The sequence below is a fragment of the Nelumbo nucifera genome, chromosome 1 (genome assembly GCF_055504915.1).
Source record: "Nelumbo nucifera cultivar China Antique chromosome 1, China Antique-T2T, whole genome shotgun sequence".
Lineage (NCBI taxonomy): Eukaryota > Viridiplantae > Streptophyta > Magnoliopsida > Proteales > Nelumbonaceae > Nelumbo > Nelumbo nucifera.
Window position 1 is genome coordinate 5,825,198 of NC_142649.1, and position 18,952 is coordinate 5,844,149.

An 18,952-nucleotide genomic window follows, 5' to 3' on the forward strand; every position below is an offset into this window, starting at 1 on the left:
TGGTTCAAAAAAAATCTAGCATTGTTGGGGAAATGGCTATGGCATTGGCCGTTGGAGAGCGAGAAGTTTTGGCATGAAGTGGTGGGCAGCATTCATGGCATCTCAAAGAATGGGTGGGACGCAGGTTTCAAGGCAGGCTAATCTAGTGACACCTTGGAAGGCCATCTACAAAACTCTTCCTTAGTTTCTCAAGTTTGTCAGGTACGAAGTTTGTTCAGGTAACTCTATCTGGTTTTGAAAGGATATTTGGGTAGAAAATACCCCTTTAAAGGACTTTTTCCCCTTGTTGTTCTCCATTTTATTGTATAAAAAAGAGGTGGTCTCAAATTTTGTCTCACCCTCAAGAACACTCTTGGCTCCAAATTGGGATTTTGGGTTTCTTAAGGGGGGGGTTAAGGGATGCTGAAATTGACTCTCTATCTAACTTTCTTTGCCTCCTTAATCAGCTTTGTTTGCATCCTTCCAATCCAAACAAAAGGGTGTGAGATCCTAGGCCCAAAGGGACTTTTACTTGCGCCTCTTTCTTTAAGTCCATGTCTCAGTCTTCTATTCTACAACTTTTTTCCTCAAAGGAAATTTGGTGCAGGCTGGTACCCCCAAAGATTATGGCTTTTTTGTTGGGAAGTGTACTATGGGAAACTAAACACTTTAGATAACTTACAAAAGAGAAGACCCTTCCTTCGCATTTCTCCCAACTGGTGTACCCTCTGTAGAGATCATGGGGAGGATTGTTACCATTTACTCCAATCTTGTCCGTTCACTGCAAACTTATGGGCTTGGCTACTCTCTTTTGATTTGTGCAGGTGGGATTCGATCCCAAGTCTCCACTACGACCAACAAGAGACTTTACCAACCAGCTGGTTGGCACCTTGCAGCTTGGATACTTGGCTACTCTCTTTGTTTGGGTGTAGTTGGAGCTTGCCAGCAAAAGTGTGCTTGATCTTTGACCATTCTACTTTCAGTTGAACTATAAAAAGAAGAAGATTAATGTCTAGATGTGCTCGAGCAGCCTTGATTTGGATGTCATGGGAAGAAAGGAATGCTAGAATCTTTCAAGAGAAGGAAATGAGCAGCTAGGAATTGAAGGACTGTGTGTTGAATAGGACAATACACTGGTTGAAGACATTGGAAATTTTCCATCAGTTCTCATTTAATGACTTTTGGAGAAATTGGTCAGTAGTAGCGAGTTGCTCTTCCATAAAGAATAGGGTAGTAAAAGGTGGTTTCCCCTGCCTGAAGGCTCATTGAAGCTGAATTTCAATGGGAGCAGTTTGGGCAATCCAGGGCCATCTAAAATGGGGGATTCTGAGAAATGAGCTTGGATAGGTTGTTCATCTGTAGTTGGGTCCTTTGGGATTCAGAGATTCTGCAGAATTACTAGCTGTTGTACAAGGGGTGCAATTTGCAAACCAATTGGGGGTAGAACAATTAATTATTAAAGAGGGCTCCAAGGTGGTGATGGGCTGGTTGAAGAACCCTGAGGATGTTGTTTGGTGCTAAAAGAACGAAATTAAGAAGATTAAATGGCTGACAAGGAATATGTCAGTTTCTATTCAATGAGTGGGGAAATCAGCAAATGCTTTGGTTGATGTATTAGCCAAACAAGGGGCAAATAGGGAGGAATTGTTCTGGGCTCAGCTGTGATTTCTGTACTCTTTTCCTAGTTTCTTGGCAATCTGTTAGGAGAGGCTGCAGCTTGAGCCATTCCAAGGGTTGTTGTACAAGATTTTTTTTCTTGATCAGCAACTCAAGAATTTTTTATTAAGATTAAAGAGTAAAAGGGTACAACAAGAAGTTGTTAGGGCAAAGACCCTATACATCAAAAGTCCCCACACACAATTAACATTGAGCCCAAAACAAATGTTGCCTATGAATTCCTTGCTTAGCTAATCCATCCCGCCAACCCATTAGCAGACCTCCTAACCCATCTTACATGGATTTGCATATTTCTTGATATCATCTTGAATCTTCTGAAATCATTTCTGAATTGCCATAGAACCCCTTCTCCTTTTTTTCAACCAGCCAATGACTATTTTTGAGTCCACTTCAACAATCAGCCTTGTAATTCCCATATCCTTTGCTTTTTGCACTCCAACAACAGCAGCCATAAATTCAGCTCTCACTGAGTCACCTTGATCAATAGGTCCTGAATACAAACCACATATATTCACATTCTCATCTCTAAACGCTCCACCAATTCCGGAAGGACCAGGATTGCCAAAGCTGCTTCCATCAAAGTTCAGCTTCATCCACCCTCCACTTGGGGGGCGCCAGGCCTCCAGGGTTATACGAGATTATAAATCTAAATCAGTTTCTGAATTAATAAAATTTCATTATTACTCATAAAAAAAAGGAAATAGAGTGACTACCATAGCTCTAGGACTGCGAACTCCAGAACTAAAATTAGAAAGTAAGACCGAAATCCCATATTGACTTAAAGTAAAAAATAATAAGAATTCCAATTTCTTTCTTATACACAAAATAAATTCCAAACACTTAGGCCCCATTCATTTTCCAAAAGGCCACTTACCTGGCTAAGTGCACTTACCTAGACAGGAAACATTTATCTAGGTAAATTCACTTACCCATGTTCTTTTGGTTCCTAAGTAAGTTATATAATGACTTTTTTACCCATAAAAAACTAATGTTAGAATGGACAAACTTGTCCCATTATGTTTTATAAACTTTCCCCCCAGCTGGGAAAGTTACTTACCCACCTAGGGGTAAGTGATACCCAGGGAAACTAACTTTTTCATGGGAGCCAGAGAGCTTACTGAAAAAATAACAAAAGCACCTGAGGAAGGCCACATCTTACAAGAGGAAGGCCATTCCAATTTCCAACTAGGCCAGCAACAAGAGGAAGGCCATATCTTACAACAAAAGGGGCCAAAACATAAAAGACAAGTATCACAGACACCACAAAACATTGGCATACAACCTCCTCATCACCACCAAATACTGCAGACCTAATGACTATAAACAACCCAACCTAGCCAAAACCACACCTTACAAATGAACCCAACGGGACCCTCACCCCTACATAATAGTTTAATGGACCTTCTTCATGGTTAGAATGGCAACAGCCCATGTAAGCATGGTTAGATGCTTAGATGTTATACCCACTTCCCTTCACTCAGAAATGCGTGGAAAGAAGGGAACTGTAAAGTAGTTAGCAGTGGAGAGCAAGCCTCTCCTCTTACCAGCAACTGTGGAACACTGTGGAACAAGATGCAAAGATAGCTTTTTCCTTAATCATCATTATAAAGGTTTAAGGATTTCTATAATTTTGTGGTTATTCACTGACTAGGATGCAATATTGATGCATCTTATACTCTTGTATCTATCATCCTTACCCACCTATTTCAAGAAAATTTAAACTGTTCCTTTTAAGAAAAGTTGACATATTAACATGTAATACACACATAATATAGGTTTTGTCTTTCCACAGCTTTTGTTATGATATTAACATGTAATACACACATAATATAGGTTCCAAGCAAAATAGGTGGTCCCCCAGAGAAAAAGGAGGTTCTTTTGGAGGATCATGACCCTATCTGGCTTGAGCTACGCCATGCACACATAGCAGATGTATGTTTAAAGGTTCTAGAGTAGTTTGTTTATTTTGATACACTAATGGTTTCTTCTGGAATCTGGATGGTTGAGAGACTTGGGACCATGACAACGAAGGAAAGGTTCCTGCCGGCGACAAAGTGGAGGAAGATAATGGTTGTGGAAAAGAAAAGATTTCTTCTGGAAGAAATCAGTGAAGGTTCAGCGATGAAAACCAGAGAAGATAAGAGAGCTTTAGTAGTTTTGGGGAGGGAGGTGATTTGCTGGTTCAAAGGTTTCCTTGATGGTACAATCCTTGCGATCACAAAGCCTGGATGGAAAGGAGAGTTGGCTTGTGGTAGGAAAAGATTCTTGGTTGAGAAGAAAAGTAACAACAGGGGTACCTTCATTCAGCTAACTGAGGCATTTGGAAATGGAAAGAAGCAAGTGATTTGTATACCAGAAGCGAAAAGGAAGCAAGGTTGGATTTATAGTTGCAGGAGCTCTAGATGATTTTGAGCGAAGGAGGTGGGGATTGGAAAGAACAACAAGCATCCCTACCCAAGTACCGGAAACGTCAGCACAAGAAATCGCAGCAGATAAGAGCCTAGCAATCTCACAGACTGGAGAGGAGGAGAAAGAAAAGATCAAAGGTGTAGGTGGAGCCGTTGTGTCCAAAATTGGTATTAGATGGAACTTTGGAAGACTGGGAAAAAAGAAAGGTGATAAGATTCGAAGAGGAAGTGGTAGACTGGAAAGGAGTTTTAGGGGCCATTTGGCAAGTCTTTTTTGAAAGATCTTCTAGAAGCTCTGACAGTCAAAAGACGATGTGAGCTTTTGCATCAACATCTTAACAGCTTGAAGACCGTTTGGTTAAGGCACATCTGTCCGTGCGTCTTTCCGCACGAAGATGGGTTGAAAAAAAGGCGAAAAGCTCCATTAGGAGCTTCCCGAAAATAGCCTGAAATGGGCTTACCGCGTCTTTTCGGGACTGTGGCTTTCGGCGGCTAGATCTTTTCCCAACTAAACGGGAAAAGACCAAAATGCAGGCTGCCGGGCTTCTAAAAAGCCGACAGCCCGCGTGAAAAGACGCGCCAAACAGGGCCTTAGTTGATGTCATGAAGACACTTCTGGTGATAGAACAAGCATTCTTGTTCCTGTTTGAGAAGAAGGCAGCCATCTTGGATTTTGGTCACAGACACGAGAGGGTTGGGCCTTGTTGCAGAACTGGAACCCTTCCTGCAACGAGTTTGAGTTGGAGGAAGTGGAGTCTATTCAAATAAAGATGGTTGGGCTTCTGTTCAATCTATGGAAGCAGGAGATTTTCTCCCAAGTGGCAGTACTTTGTGGAGGGTCGCTTGTAGCAGTGAATTTGTCTTCTCTTCAAGCAGTAAAAATCAAAGTGAAGGGTTCTAATCCACAGCGGGTCCCAAGACCGGTCGAGACCTTCTCCAACAGGTGGTGGAAAAGAGTCTGGTTAGTGTTGGAAGTTGAAATGCTGTTGTGGGAGAAAGGTAAGGAGGAAGGAGACAATGGTGACGTGTCCAGAAGGCTGCCAAGTGGACATGAAGCTATGGAAGACCAGTTGCTCTCTGTCAGCCATGTTTTAGAAGGTGGACCGTCAAACATTAAGCCGCTTGGCTCCAATTGCCATTAAAAAAGGGTTATCCAAATGTTTTTGAATTTCACCGGTCAGTCGGCCTGAAGACTAAACCATCTTTTGTGGAAGTGTTAAAAAACGGGGTCAAAAGGGATGGGCCACAGGCTGAACCTGGGCCGAATCGGCGAGTCAAACCAGAATCTAATTCCCACCCACATGATGACTTAAATGGCACGTGCAAGGGCTTTAGTAAGGCGATGGGGGATGGTAATCATGCTCTATCGTCGTCCCCATCGACCCAAGACAGTCAAACAGGCACAAAACCTTCACAGATGCAGTGGGTAATTCGTAACAGGCCTAATCCTCGCTATGATAGGACTAAGGTGGATTGGAAGGATGACGATGAAGATGATCAGTGGGTCGACTGTGAAGACTCAGACGACGGCTTCTCTTCTGAAGACGATTCTAGCATTAGAAGTTTTGGAGACAGTTCAGGTCAGTGTGGAGAGGGACGATGACTTTCACATTGTCTCCCTTTTTGATGGAAAGGAGGCTGTAGCTAACAAGAGGAGATCACAAGGTGGAGACATATCTCATTCAACTAAGAACAGAGATGGTGATTTGCGGCTGACACCGATTAGTGGCTTGAAGGATCTTTCAAATTGTCAGGAGGGGAATAGAGGTATCCAAGGGGGTAAGGAACTCATTCCAGGCGAGAGACAAGAGCAAGATGATAAGTTGGTGTTTCAACAGGGGAACCAGGAGGTTACAGAGGATATTCTGGGTGGGGGTACAAGTACTGAGATGGCCAAGTCAAATACTCCTTCGAAGCCTTCCCATCTAATTAAAACTGAAGTTAGGGGCTTGGAGAGGCACCAAAAGGAAAAGGGTACCGAAGCTTTTGTTACTAAAACTCCTGTTGTATCTACTTCTCAGCCTTCTGGTATCCTTAACAACTCTGTTGGTTTAGTTTTTTATGCTAATATATGTTTTATTGGTCCTACAGACTCTTCAGCTCCCATCCTTGGATATGATTTGCCCATGAATCAGCCAGCAGAAGGAGAGACGAGTAGGGGATTAGGAGGTGAAGTTGATGAGAGAGAGACAATTGGTGAGAAAGAGGGGGAGGGTGTGTCTGAGGCTAGGGGTGAAAGGATGTAGAAGACTAAGGAAAGAGTAGTGACTGATAGGGGGTTGGGTACAGATGGGGAAAAAGAAATCACCAAAAGGATTCAATCCCAAGAAGGATCAAGTGATGAGGAGGCTGGAAGGGTTTTAGTTAAGGGGAAGAAAGAAAAGAAGGAGGCGGGAGAGAGTAAAAGAAGCCAAGAAGATCAGAGTGCAAGGGACCCAATGGTGGACTTGGCTGATAAAATGGGATTGAAAGTGGAAAAAATCAAAGAAAATAAACTTCAAAACAAAGTAAGTAAAGAAAAGGGGGCAAGAGAGAAGGAAGCTAAATGAAGTTGAAAAACTCATTGGTGATGTGGAAGGGGACAAGGAGTTCAATGCCAGGGGAGGGAGAAGGAGAGGGGGCCTATAGGCTAAATGAGGGTTGGGGTCAGTACTTGATGTGATCATGAAGATTATTAGTTGGAATGTAAAGGGATTAGGAAGTGCCACAAAAAGAGGAGTAATCAAAGAGGTATTGAGAAAGGGGAGACCAGATTTTGTTCTAATTCAAGAATCCAAAATTCAGGAAGTAGACAATAAGTGGATAAGGAGCATGTGGAGAGAGAGGAATATTAATTGGAGCTTTGCTCCCTCTTGGGGTGCATCGGGGGGCATTATAACAATGTGGAAAGAAGAAACAGTGCAATGTTTGGAAGAACTGGTGGGCAAATTCTCAGTTTCTATTAAGTTGAAGGGTGTGCAGGACGGATTTGAATGGGTCCTGACGAATGTCTATGAGCCAAACTCATATAGAGAAAGGAAAAAATTGTGGGAGGAGCTTGGGGATATTAGGGGACTCTAGGAAGGACCTTGGTGTATAGGGGGAGATTTCAATGTAGTAAGATTTTTGAGTGAGACAACCGGGGGTAGGCAAAGAACCACACCGAGCATGAGAAAGTTCAATTTCTTTATTGAAGCTTTTGAGCTAAGAGATATTCTTCTAGGGCAATCTTGCTATACTTGGTCAAACCTTCAAACAACCCCTATTCTATCCAAGCTTGATAGGTTTTTAGTTTCACCCAATTGGGAAGAGCATTAGCCAGGGTTACTTGGAAGAAATCTACCTAGAATCACCTCAAACCATTGGCCCATCTATTTGTTTGAGAGAATCAGTGATGGTGACCCAACTCCATTCAGATTTGAAAATATGTGGCTCACTCACTCGGATTTTAAAGAGAAAATTAAAGTTTGGAGGAATAGCTTGGTCATGCCCCTAATGTGGGAAGGCCAAAAGTTCCTAAAGAAGCTCTAATTGTTGAAAAAGGAAATCAATGAGTGGAATAGGGAGAAGTTGGGAAGATTGGAGGAGAAGAAAGCATATTTGATTTCTCAAATTGAGGCAATAGATAGCAAAGAGGTAGAAGGAACTTTAGGTGAAGGTGAAAAGGAATTAAGATGGTATTTGAAGAAAGAGCTAAGGGAGACATTGTTGAGAGAGGAAATATGTTGGAAGCAAAAGTCAAGAGAGAGATGAATCAAAGAAGTGTTAAACAGTGTATGCCCTTAGCTCCAATCAACATGATGTACATTATGAGATTTATTGTAAATGAATAAAGTACATATTTGATTCATGTTATTGCGGTGTGTTTCTGTGTAATACCCTTAAACTGGACACATATGAGACTCGTGTTAGTTTAGAATCTTCACAGCCGTAAGATAGATCTGGGGAGATTTATCCTGCCAAGGCTGACACTGATGTACTACCAAGTTGGTTGGGGCAGCTTGTCTCAGCTGCCAGGGTGAGACCTGAAATACATGCAGTGTGGATTTTCTTGAAGCCCTAAACCGAACAGAAACTCCAGTATGGCCCTGGACCTTGGAGATAGGTGGGCAAAACCGGAATGTTACACCTGACCCGTAGACTCGATTATGGTACTACACCAGGTGTCGGATTGGGTTGTCTTTGATATGCCAATCAGTGAGATCCTTAGAGGGGGTCAAAACCTGGGTATGTTGGGACAGTCCAAGAATTCATCTAAGTGGGTGATTATAGTGATAGGATCAGCTCCTTTGTCGGACAAAGTGAATGATCGGGGATGCACTCTCTCTGATGGAAACCTAAAACTGCCGGCAGTTGATTTCAACCGTTGAAATTTGTTTTTGCAAAATATATTTATATAAAGATATACATACATATATTGTTTTGGAATGGTAGAATACTGATATGTTTCATTCTATTGCTAATGGGCATATTTATACAGTAAGCTGCTGCAATAAATAGAAAGAAAGAAAAATATAAAGAAAAGAAAATAAAAAGAAGAAAAAATAGAAAGAAGAGAAAATAGAAAGTACAAAAATAGAAAGAAAGAAATAGAAAGAAAAAACTTTCTAAATCAATCCTTCCACAATCTTAGGAATATATACAATTCTATTTTCAGATCTGAACCAATAACCCCACGTTTTCCAACACTCCCCCTCAAGTTGGTGAATAGAGATCCTCCATTCCCAGCTTGGCTATATTTCTTCGAAAGTCTATACTATTGAGCCCTTTAGTAAGTACATCGGCCAATTGTCCTTTTGTAGACACATAGGGAGTGCAAATCAACATGTTGTCCAGTTTCTCTTTTATGAAGTGTCGGTCAATTTCGATGTGCTTCGTCCTGTCATGTTGAACAGGATTGTGAGCAATATTGATGGCTGACTTGTTGTCACAATATAGTTTCATAGGCTCTTCTCGTGGAATCTTCAGGTCTTCTAAAATTATCTTCAACCAGAGTAATTCACACACTCCTTGTGCCATAGCCCTGAATTCTGCCTCTGCACTTGACCGAACCACTACATTTTGCTTCTTACTCCTCCAAGTGACTAAGTTTCCTCCTAAAAAGGTACAATAATCAGAAGTGAACCGTCTATCTACTGGAGATCATGCATAATCGGCATTTGTATATGCTTCAAGAGTCAGTCCTCCATTTCTTCTGAATAAAATTCCTTTTCCTGGATTGGCTTTCAAATAATGCAGAATTCGATGAGCAGCCTGCAGATGAACTTCTTTAGGATTATGCATAAACTGACTTATTACACTTACAGCATATGCAATATCCGGTCGTGTATGTGCAAGATAAATGAGTTTTCCAACTAGTCTTTGGAACATCTCCTTGTCTACACTTGTATTCTTGTGGGCTTCTCCAAGTTTATGATTGGGATCTATAAGTGTGGAAGCTGGTTTACATGCCATATTTCCTGTTTCTCTCAAAAGATCAACATACTTTTGTTGAGAGATAAAGATGCCTTGTTTAGAATGTGCAACTTCAATTCCGAGAAAATACTTTAGTCTCCCCAAGTCTTTTATCTCAAATTCTCTGGCAAGGCAGTTTTCAATGCTTCATTCTCCTTTTTATCATTCCCAGTAACGATTATATCATCCACATAGACTAATAGTGCAGTAACTCCCCCCTGAGGTTGTGTGTTTGATAAACAATGTTTGGTCACCTTGACTTTGCTTGTAACCTGTACTCAGCATTACCTTCGTAAACCTTCCAAACCATGCTCTCGGAGATTGTTTGACACCGTATAGTGCTTTCTTCAACCGACAAACTTTGTTCCCTTTAATGCCTTCTCCAAAACCCGGTGGAATGTCCATGTATATCTCCTCTTCTAGATCACCATGGAGAAACGCATTTTTTACATCAAACTATTGCAAATCCCAATTATAGTTAGCAGACAACGAAAGTAACACCCTTACTATATTCATTTTAGCTACCGGGGCAAAAGTCTCCTGATAATCTACCCCATAAGTCTGTGTATATCCCTTGGCTACCAAGCGTGCTTTGTACCTTTCTAATGACCCATCAGATTTGTATTTAATTGTGAACACCCATTTACAAACTATCGTCTTCTTGTTTCTTGGTAGATCCACAACTTCCCATGTGTTGTTTTTTTCTAATGCCTCCATTTCCACTCTCATGGCTTTTCTCCACTCCTTATTAGAAAGTGCCCCGGCTAGAGTATTAGGAATTGGAATGGTGTTAAGGCTGGCTAGAAAACTTTTATGGGATTTAGAGAATCTTTGGAATGATACATATTTGGCTAAAGGGTACAATGGGCGTTTGGTACATTCTCTGGTTCCTTTTCTCAGTGCAATAGGTAGGTCATACTCATACTCAGACTGTGAAGGTGTAGGTTCAGGATCTAAGCATCCCTTAGTTCTAGGATTAGGAGTTGAATCTTGGACTTGCACAGGTTGAGGATCTGGATTTTTCCTCCTAGAGTAAACCTGCATATATCTCACATTATCATGCACATCATTCGTGGGGTTAACAGTGTCCAAATTTGGTTCAATGGTCGGGTTGTTTGACTCTTGTTGAGACTCGGGAATGTGGGGCTCAGAGGAATGTGACTCAGAGAGATGTGATTCTTGATGATTAAATGTCTATGAGGAGGGTAAAACATCTAGGGAGAGTAGATCTGATGCCTTATCTTCCATTAATGAGGGCTCCCCCTGAAGATAAGGTTGAGTGAAAAAAGATTTTCCTTCCTCAAATGTGACATCGATGGAGGTGTAGAATTTTCTGGTGGCTGGATGATAACATTTATAACCTTTCCGAGTTGGGGAATATCCCAAGAAAACACACCTGATTGCTCGTGGTCTAATTTTCCCTTATTATGGACATTAACAAAGGTAGTGCAGCCAAAAATTCTTGGTGTGAGATTATTTGAGGCTCGAATATCAGGGTAAAATTGAGAAAATGACTTGTATTGGGCTTCGATTGTCAAGAACTTTAGATGGTAGTCTATTTATGGTGTAGGCAGCAGTAAGGACAGCTTCCCCCCAATATTGTTTTGGCACCTGATTTTGAAAGAGAAAGGCTCGGGTGGTTTGCAAAAGATGGCCATTTTTTCTCTCAGCTACCCCATTATGTTGGGGAGTGTTAACACATGAGGATTCATGCACAATGCCTTCTTTCTGAAAAAATGGGGACAAATTCTGATTAAAATAATATGTAGCATTATCAGATCGAAACCTTTTAATTCTCACACCAAACTGAGTTTGGACCATGTTATGAAAGTTGGGAAGAATCGTACCCACATCAGATTTAGACTTAAGAAGAAAAATCCATGTGACCCTAGTGCAATCATCAATAAAGGTTGGGAATTTGAGAAGGGCCCCATATATCCGAATGAATCAAATAAAAAGGAGTTGAAGATCTTTTATTGTTGATTGGGAAAGAAACCCTTTTGTGCTTAGCAAGTTCACAAACATCACAATGAAAGGTTTCAACATCAGATCCTTTAAACAAGGAAGGAAGCATTGTTTTTAAAATAGGAAATGAAGGATGACCAAAACGGAAATGATGATGCCAAATTAAATCTTTATTGGAGGTAGATAAGAATGACTCGTGTGTGACATGCATAACAGTGTGAGATGATTTGCTGGTTGCTTCAAGGTAGTAGAGTCCATCTCTTTCCTTAGCAAGTCCAATCTTCTTCCCCGAAACCTGGTCCTGAAATACACAGTAAGAAGGGAAGAATACAACATTGCAGTTCACATCCTAGGTGAGTTTATGTATAGAGATAAGGCTAATGGATAACTTAGGAACATGAAGCACATTTTTAAGTAATAGGGATGAAGTAATTTGAATATTCCCAATCCCTGCCACTGTGGTGAAAGAACCATCAGCAATAGAAATTTTTCTATTACTAGGACAAGGTGTATAGGTGAGAAAATGTAGTGAAGAGGGTGTCATGTGGTCAGTAGCTCCAGAATCAAGAATCCATGGAAAAACACTAGCCGAGGCATGTAATCCTAGAGATAAAGACTCACCTGAGAGAGCAAGAGAGGTAGAACCACTTCCTGGTTTCAAGGATTTCAGGAAGCACCTTAGCCTTTCAATTTCTCCATCATTAAATGGTCCCCGACTTGAGTGCTCTTGTTGCGGGGTTGTGGAGACATTATGGGCCTGTTGAACTCCTTTTGAAACTCCTCGATTTCCCCATTCCTTGTTGGATGTGGGAGGGTTTCCCATGAAGTTTCCAGCACCGATCTTTCGTGTGTCTGGGCTTCTTGCAATAGGTGCACCAGAGGTTATCGTTAGAGTCACGGGTGGTTGTGTCACGAGCCAAGTTGTGATTGTTCTCACCCTTTGAACCACTGTAACTTCCTCCCCTTGCCACCCTGGCTGAGCCTTCGGGATCTTTAGGCTCAAGCATGATTCCACGGCGGCTTTCCTCAGCTCTGACAAGGGCTATGACTTCATTCAATGGAGGCACTTCTTCTTTGCCAAGAATTTGTATTCGGACCTGATCAAATTCAGCATTCAGTCCAACCAAAAAATCATACACCCTATCTCTTTCAATAAAATTCTTCAAGATCACAGCATCATCTGCGCACTTTGTCTCAAGAACCCGATAATGATCAAGCTCATGCCATAAATTTTGCAGCAGATTTGCATACTCTGTAACACTCCTGCTCCCTTGTTTGGCCGCCACAGTCTTCACTTTGACCTCATAGACACGAGCAGCGTCATGGGCTTTGGAATAGGTTTGTCGAACAGCATCCCAAATAGCCTTTGCAAAGGGAAGAAACATACAAGTATCACTGATCTCAGGTGTCATTGAACTCCACAACCATGACATAATCATGGAGTCCTCTTCGTCCCAAGCATCAAAATTTGGCTCGCCCAACCTTGGTCCTGTTCCAAGGAGGTGACTAATTTTTCCTTTTCCCTTCAAATAGGTACGCACTAGTTGTGACCACTTCAAGTAATTCTGGCCATTCAGTCTATATGTTGCCTGAATATTCTGCAAATCACCAGTGTGAGGATGAGAGTTTGTTGCTCCTTCATCGGTTTGGACGGGAGCACTTGTTGCAGTCATGTCGGACATTGTTAATGGAGGAAAAATAAGGCCAGCAGGAAAGGAGAATAAATGAACACTTCTGGTTACAGATCAACACTGAAGGCCAGAAGAGAAAAACACAAAAAAACTGGCAATAAAGGCCGAAAAAATCTCAAGGTTGACAAACCTAGAGCTCTGATTCCATGCTTTGGAATGGTAGAATACTAATATGTTTCATTCTATTGCCAATGGGCATATTTATACAATAAGCTGCTGCAATAAATAGAAAGAAAGAAAAATAGAAAGAAGAGAAAATAGAAAGTACAAAAATAGAACGAAAGAAATAGAAAGAAAAAACTTTCTAAATCAATCCTTCCACAATCCTAGGAATATATACAATTCTATTTTCATATCTGAACCAATAACCCCACGTTTTCCAACATATATATATATATATATATATATATTATATATTATGGTTTCAAAATGTTTGCAAAGGGTTTTAATTCCTAGGATCCACGTGAGTAGAGAGTGCAGCATTGTTCCTTGCAATCGAGGGAGAGGTCCTCTCTTGTCGGGCAGTGTTTGATCATTATGGACTGAGAGGTTAAGTATAAGACCATTGAGGGTAATACCTGATGGGCTAATCTTGCATCTGCCCACAGTCCTTGGATTTTCATAAGGTGGCTGGACCCAAGGACCATTTAGTGTAAATGTTGGGCCCATTAAGAGCCCATGGTGATGGACTCAGGGGTTCACTGTCTCCTACAGTGAATTCGACCGGGCCTTGTAACAAAGGCTGGGATAAACCCATGTGGCTTATGTGTAGATCAATGTTTGGGTCCCACGCCATACAAGAAGAGCCAACTGGGCAACAGGTTAAGAGGTTAAGTGAGCACATAAACTTAATGGGCCTAAAGCCCAATTCGAACTGGGTTAATTAGATTAATTAAATAGGGGCAAATTTGGGTTTGGATCAGTAGATAAGGATAAGAGGATAAGCCTTATCCACTTAAAGAGTCCAGATCCAAATAAAGATTTGGATCAGGAAACTCCTAATTTGATTAGGATTAAGCTGATCTTAAACTACAAATAAGATAAGGGGTTAACCTTATCACTTAAAGAGTCCAGATCCAAATAAAGATTTGGATTAAGAAAACTCCTAATCAGATCAGGAGGTTGTCTCTTTAAGGCTATAAATAAGAGAGCAGGGCGGACATGCAAGGACACCAGACAACAACAGACATTCCAGCAGTCGGCAGAGTTCTTCCCTGTTCTTGCCGCCCCTACCCAGTTCGATCTCCACTTGTGGGAGTGATCAAGAATTGTTCTTGATATTGCTTCTCGGTAGAAGAAGCAATCTGAAGTCGTGCTCACCAGCCCTCTACTCCATTCTTGCTGAAGAATTCGGTTCTTGCTAAAGAGTCGTCCTGTTGATCCTGCTTCACCTCACACTGTGTCATCTTCAGTGGAAGCAGTTTTTGGTTTTCTCCTTGGGCGTGAACACCTTCATTGGAAGTTACTGTTACTCCGTATCAGGTATATCCTTCTCCTCCCTTTTGGTTTCAGATATGGTCCGGTTTGGTTCAAGATTGATCCTTGAAAATGCAGTTTTCTAAAATAGGCAATGTAATTCCCAGATGGGAGAGAGAAATTTTGAAATTTTGCCCAACCTTCCTGCAGGGTTCAGCCATCCATATGATGGATCTCTCATCTCCCTTCAAGAAGGTGATGAAAATACAAAATTTTTCCATGCCATTACACATGGAAGGAGAAGGAAGTGCATGATTACTTCTTTATTGGTGGGGGAAAGTGAGATCACGGACCAAGGTGAGATTCCTAAAGCATTCTTAGAGCACTTTAGGTCAATTAATAAAAGACCCCTAATTGAGAGATGGAGGATTGAAGGCATTGATTGGGAGACATTGGGGGGAACTCAAGTCCAAGTTCTAGAAAAAAGGTTTGAAGAGGGAGAGATTAAGGAAGCGATCTTTTCTATGAATAGATCAAAAGCACTAGGACCCAATGGTTTCACAAGAGCATTGATCCCAAAGAGGAACAATGCCAACCAGCCAGGGGATTTCAGACCAATAAGTCTAGTCACCAGTATTTACAAGGTGATAGCAAAGGTGTTGTGTCTAAAGATTAAGAAGGTGATCCCCCCACTTGTTTCTCAAGCTCAAGGGGCCTTTGTGTAGGATAGATAGATTATTGATCAAATTTTAATTGCCAATGAATGTTTGGAGGCTCAAAAGAGATTAAAGAGGGAAGGAGTGGCTATCAAACTGGATTTGGAAAAACCCTATGATTTAGTGGATTGGAACTTCTTGATTGATATTATGAGGAAGTGTGGCTTTGGAAATTTGTGGTGTAAATGGATTAAAGGATGCTTAGAAACTAGTCACTATTCAGTAATAGTTAATGGGACAAAGTACGATTTCTTCGAAGGATTCTGTGGGCTCAGGCAGGGTGACCCCCTTTCTTTCTATTTACTTTGATTGTTGAAGCCCTAAGTAAATTGATTTCAAGACCAAATTGTGTGCAACTATTCAGAGGTTGGTCAGTTGGGAAGGATAATGTTTTGGTCACTTACAGTTTGCAGATGATATTCTTATTTTTTGTGATGGAGAAAGTAGGGAGGGAATGGAAAATTCTGAAGATAGTTGTGAAACTCTTTGATGAGAGGATGTCTAATTTGAGGATTAATTGGTCAAAGAGCTTATTGGTTGAAACCAACATTGAAGATGATGAAATGAGGTTTTCAGTAGATTCCCTAAGCTGAGAAAGGTGAGTGGCCAATGAAATACTTAGGTTTACCCCTAGGAGACAACCCTAGATCTGCTAGTTTTTGGTCTCTAGTGGTGGAAAGGATCGATAAACACTTGGCAGCGTGGAAAAGGAACTATATCTCCTTGGGGGAGAATAACTCTAATTAAGTCTACTTTAGCAAATCTTCCAATGTACTACATGTCAATGTTTAAGATGCCACAAGAGATAGTGAGGAAAATTGAGGGATTTTCTTTGGGAGCCAGGGGAAAAAAAGAAGGATCATTTGGTTAGAAGGGAAAAGGTGAGGAAGTTGAAGGTGGAAAGAAGTTTGGAAATAGGTAATGTTAGGCTAAAGAATCAGGCTTTGCTTTTTTTTTATCAAAAGAATCAGGCTTTTCTTTGCAAATGGCTTTGGAGGTTTCCAAATGAAAATGAGAAATTATGGCACAAAGTGGTTGCAAGCATTCATGGCATGTCGAGCAACGGATGGGATGCTAGATGTCTCCGTAGGGCTACCTTGGCTGCTCCCTGGAAGGCCATCCATGATGTTCTCCCTACCTTCCTAAATCATATCAGGTACGACTTGTCTTCTGGTAGTAAAATCATATTTTGGGAGGATGTGTGGATTGAAGATACTCCTTTGGGTGAGAAATTTCCTTCTCTTTGTGATCTGTCCAGGCTCAAGGATAAGCCTATTTCAGATTTCCTAAATCAACCATCTCACCTTCCAAGGTTGAATTGGAACTTGGGCTTTAATAGGAACCTTAGAGAGTCTAAACTTCTTGTAGTGTCCAAGCTGTGAGGATTGCTGAATTCAGTATTCTTGGGAGAAGGTGGGTCAGATTCTAGGATTTGGGGTCCTAATTCTGACGGGTCGTTTTCTTGTAAATCCCTTCTACAATCGTTGGTTGCCACACAATATTCTCTTCCTTTCCCAATCAAAGAAATTTGGTGCCCTCTACTCCCCCTAAAATCAGTGCTTTTTATTGGAAAGTATTTCATGGTTGTATTAATACCTTTGATGTACTTCAAAGGAAAAGACCAAATTGGTGCTTGTCCCCCAACTGGTGTGTCCTGTGTAAGTTGAGTGGTGAGACTGCTTTCCACCTTCTAATATATTGCCCTTTTGTTAGTTTTATTTGGAATTGGTTTACTTCCCTTTTTGGGTGCAGGCGGTCTTCTCCTAACAAGGTGGAAGGTTTATTCAGCCCTAATGGTATTAGTGGAATGAAAATGAGGGGTAGGATTCTATGGAGATGTACTAGGGCAGCAATGCTTTGGACCATTTAGGAGGAAAAAAATGATAGAATATTTGAAGGAAAAGAAAAATGCAAGGAAGATTTAGTCGAAACAGTGAGGGTGGCACATTGGGTAAAAAGCTTGAAGTTGTTTTCATCTTTTAAGGTCAAAGACTTTTTCAGGGAGGAGACAACAGTTCTTTGAGGCATGGTCTCCTCCAACAAATGGTTGGAAGAAGCTGAACTTTGATGGGAGTTGTGTGGGTAACCCAGGTCCTTCAGGCATTGGGGGGCCATTAGAGATGAAAATGGACTCATTATTGCCCTGTAATCCGGTCCTGTGGAGGAGGGTGATGTGGCAAGGGCAGAGTATGTACCTACAGCATATGGGGTTGAAAAGACTAAGGAGTTGGGTATTAATAGACTGAATGACTGATCATCAAGGGAGACTCAAAAACTGTGATAAAATGGTTGCAGAAAGGGGAAGGGTGACATGACAGTTGAAGAATGATTTCCTAAGATTTAAATGGATGTCAAGGAACATGTCAATCCAGGTGGGATGGGTTAGGAGATCTGCCAACAGTTGGCAGATAGTTTAACAAAGCAAGGGGTTCAAAGAACAAAAATATGTTTTGGGCACATTTGTAATTCTGTCCCGGATCAGCTTATTAAAGCTAATTTCTTTCACAACTTCTTGTTGTATCTTAAAGTTTTCTAATTAATGAAATCTTTTCAAAGTTATTGATAAAAAAAAGAACCATTTGAAGTTCACAAAACAGTGTCTGATCAAAATACCCAAACTAACATCTATATGGTACTTCATTATGCATGAAATTTCAAATTGCAAGCTGCAATCTTTAAATTCAACCTGCACAAAAGCAAACGCTAAATACAGAGAAACAACAAGGAAACAAGAAAGGGAAAAAAAAAAAAAAAAAAACAGATAAATGCGTTTTACCAGAGTTGAGCTTCACGGCCTAAGGATTTATCTTTTGCTGGAATGAATCTGATTTAAACTTTCGAAGATAACAGAAACCAATAAACTGCAACTTATCGAACCAGACGTTGCCCGATCACAAAAGCAGGAAACCAAGCAACTCGAGCCTGTAAAGATAGAATTTTAAAAACTTAAAGGAAAATGTCAAAACTTTCAAGAGCAATATTTTAAAAACTCAAAACAAAATCTACCATTTAAACCCTAAACCTCTGTTTCTAATTTCTGACAACAACGACGGATGCAATAGAAAAACAAATGAAACTAAACATCAATCAAATCCCAACCTTAAGAAATCTGCCTCCACAAGCTGAATGTCGAAACCCCAGATCTCTCGGCTTTCGATTTCACACTCTTTCTGAGATTTGAAAGTATATTTGGGCCTGGGGCAGAACGGAGAGGTGAGAGAAGAAGCAAACCAGAAGAGCGACAAGAAAAATCAAGGCAGAGGAGACTGAGGGCCCTGAAAGATCTCCGTGGCGGGTCCCACCTACACAGACAAGGAAAAACTAAAGAAGGTGGTGTTACGTAACACTAAACTATCCATACCGTTCAGATTTCCTGCACTTTTTTCCTACAATTTCATTCGGTACGGTACTTTTTTTATTTATTAAGACACCCCCTTTTCCAATATTTACAAAGGCCATGTTTAGTATTCTGAAAACCGGACCAGGCTTCGATCCGGTAAAGCCTGAGGTTCGCGGGTCAGAGGTCTGACCGAGGTTGAACCGGAGGTCGAACCATATTAATATAATAAATAAGCATATATATAATAAATAAAATTCAAAAATTATAATGCATACATATACATGATAAACTAAAATTGATTTCAATTTTCAGCTATTTCAGTATCAA

General features: G+C 40.9%; 1 protein-coding gene across 1 annotated transcript in view; it reads right to left on the bottom strand.

The window, feature by feature from the left end:
* LOC104605195 (protein FAR1-RELATED SEQUENCE 8-like) overlaps positions 1-18,675 on the bottom strand; it is a 50,627-nt gene extending 31,952 nt beyond the window's left edge. Inside the window, exons 1-2 of the mRNA XM_010269842.3 lie at positions 18,385-18,675; positions 18,062-18,207 (exon numbers count right to left, since the gene is read on the bottom strand). The gene's annotated coding sequence lies outside the window, so the exon portion shown is untranslated. The remainder of the gene's footprint in view (positions 1-18,061; positions 18,208-18,384) is intronic.
* Between the last annotated feature and the right edge of the window lie 277 nt (positions 18,676-18,952).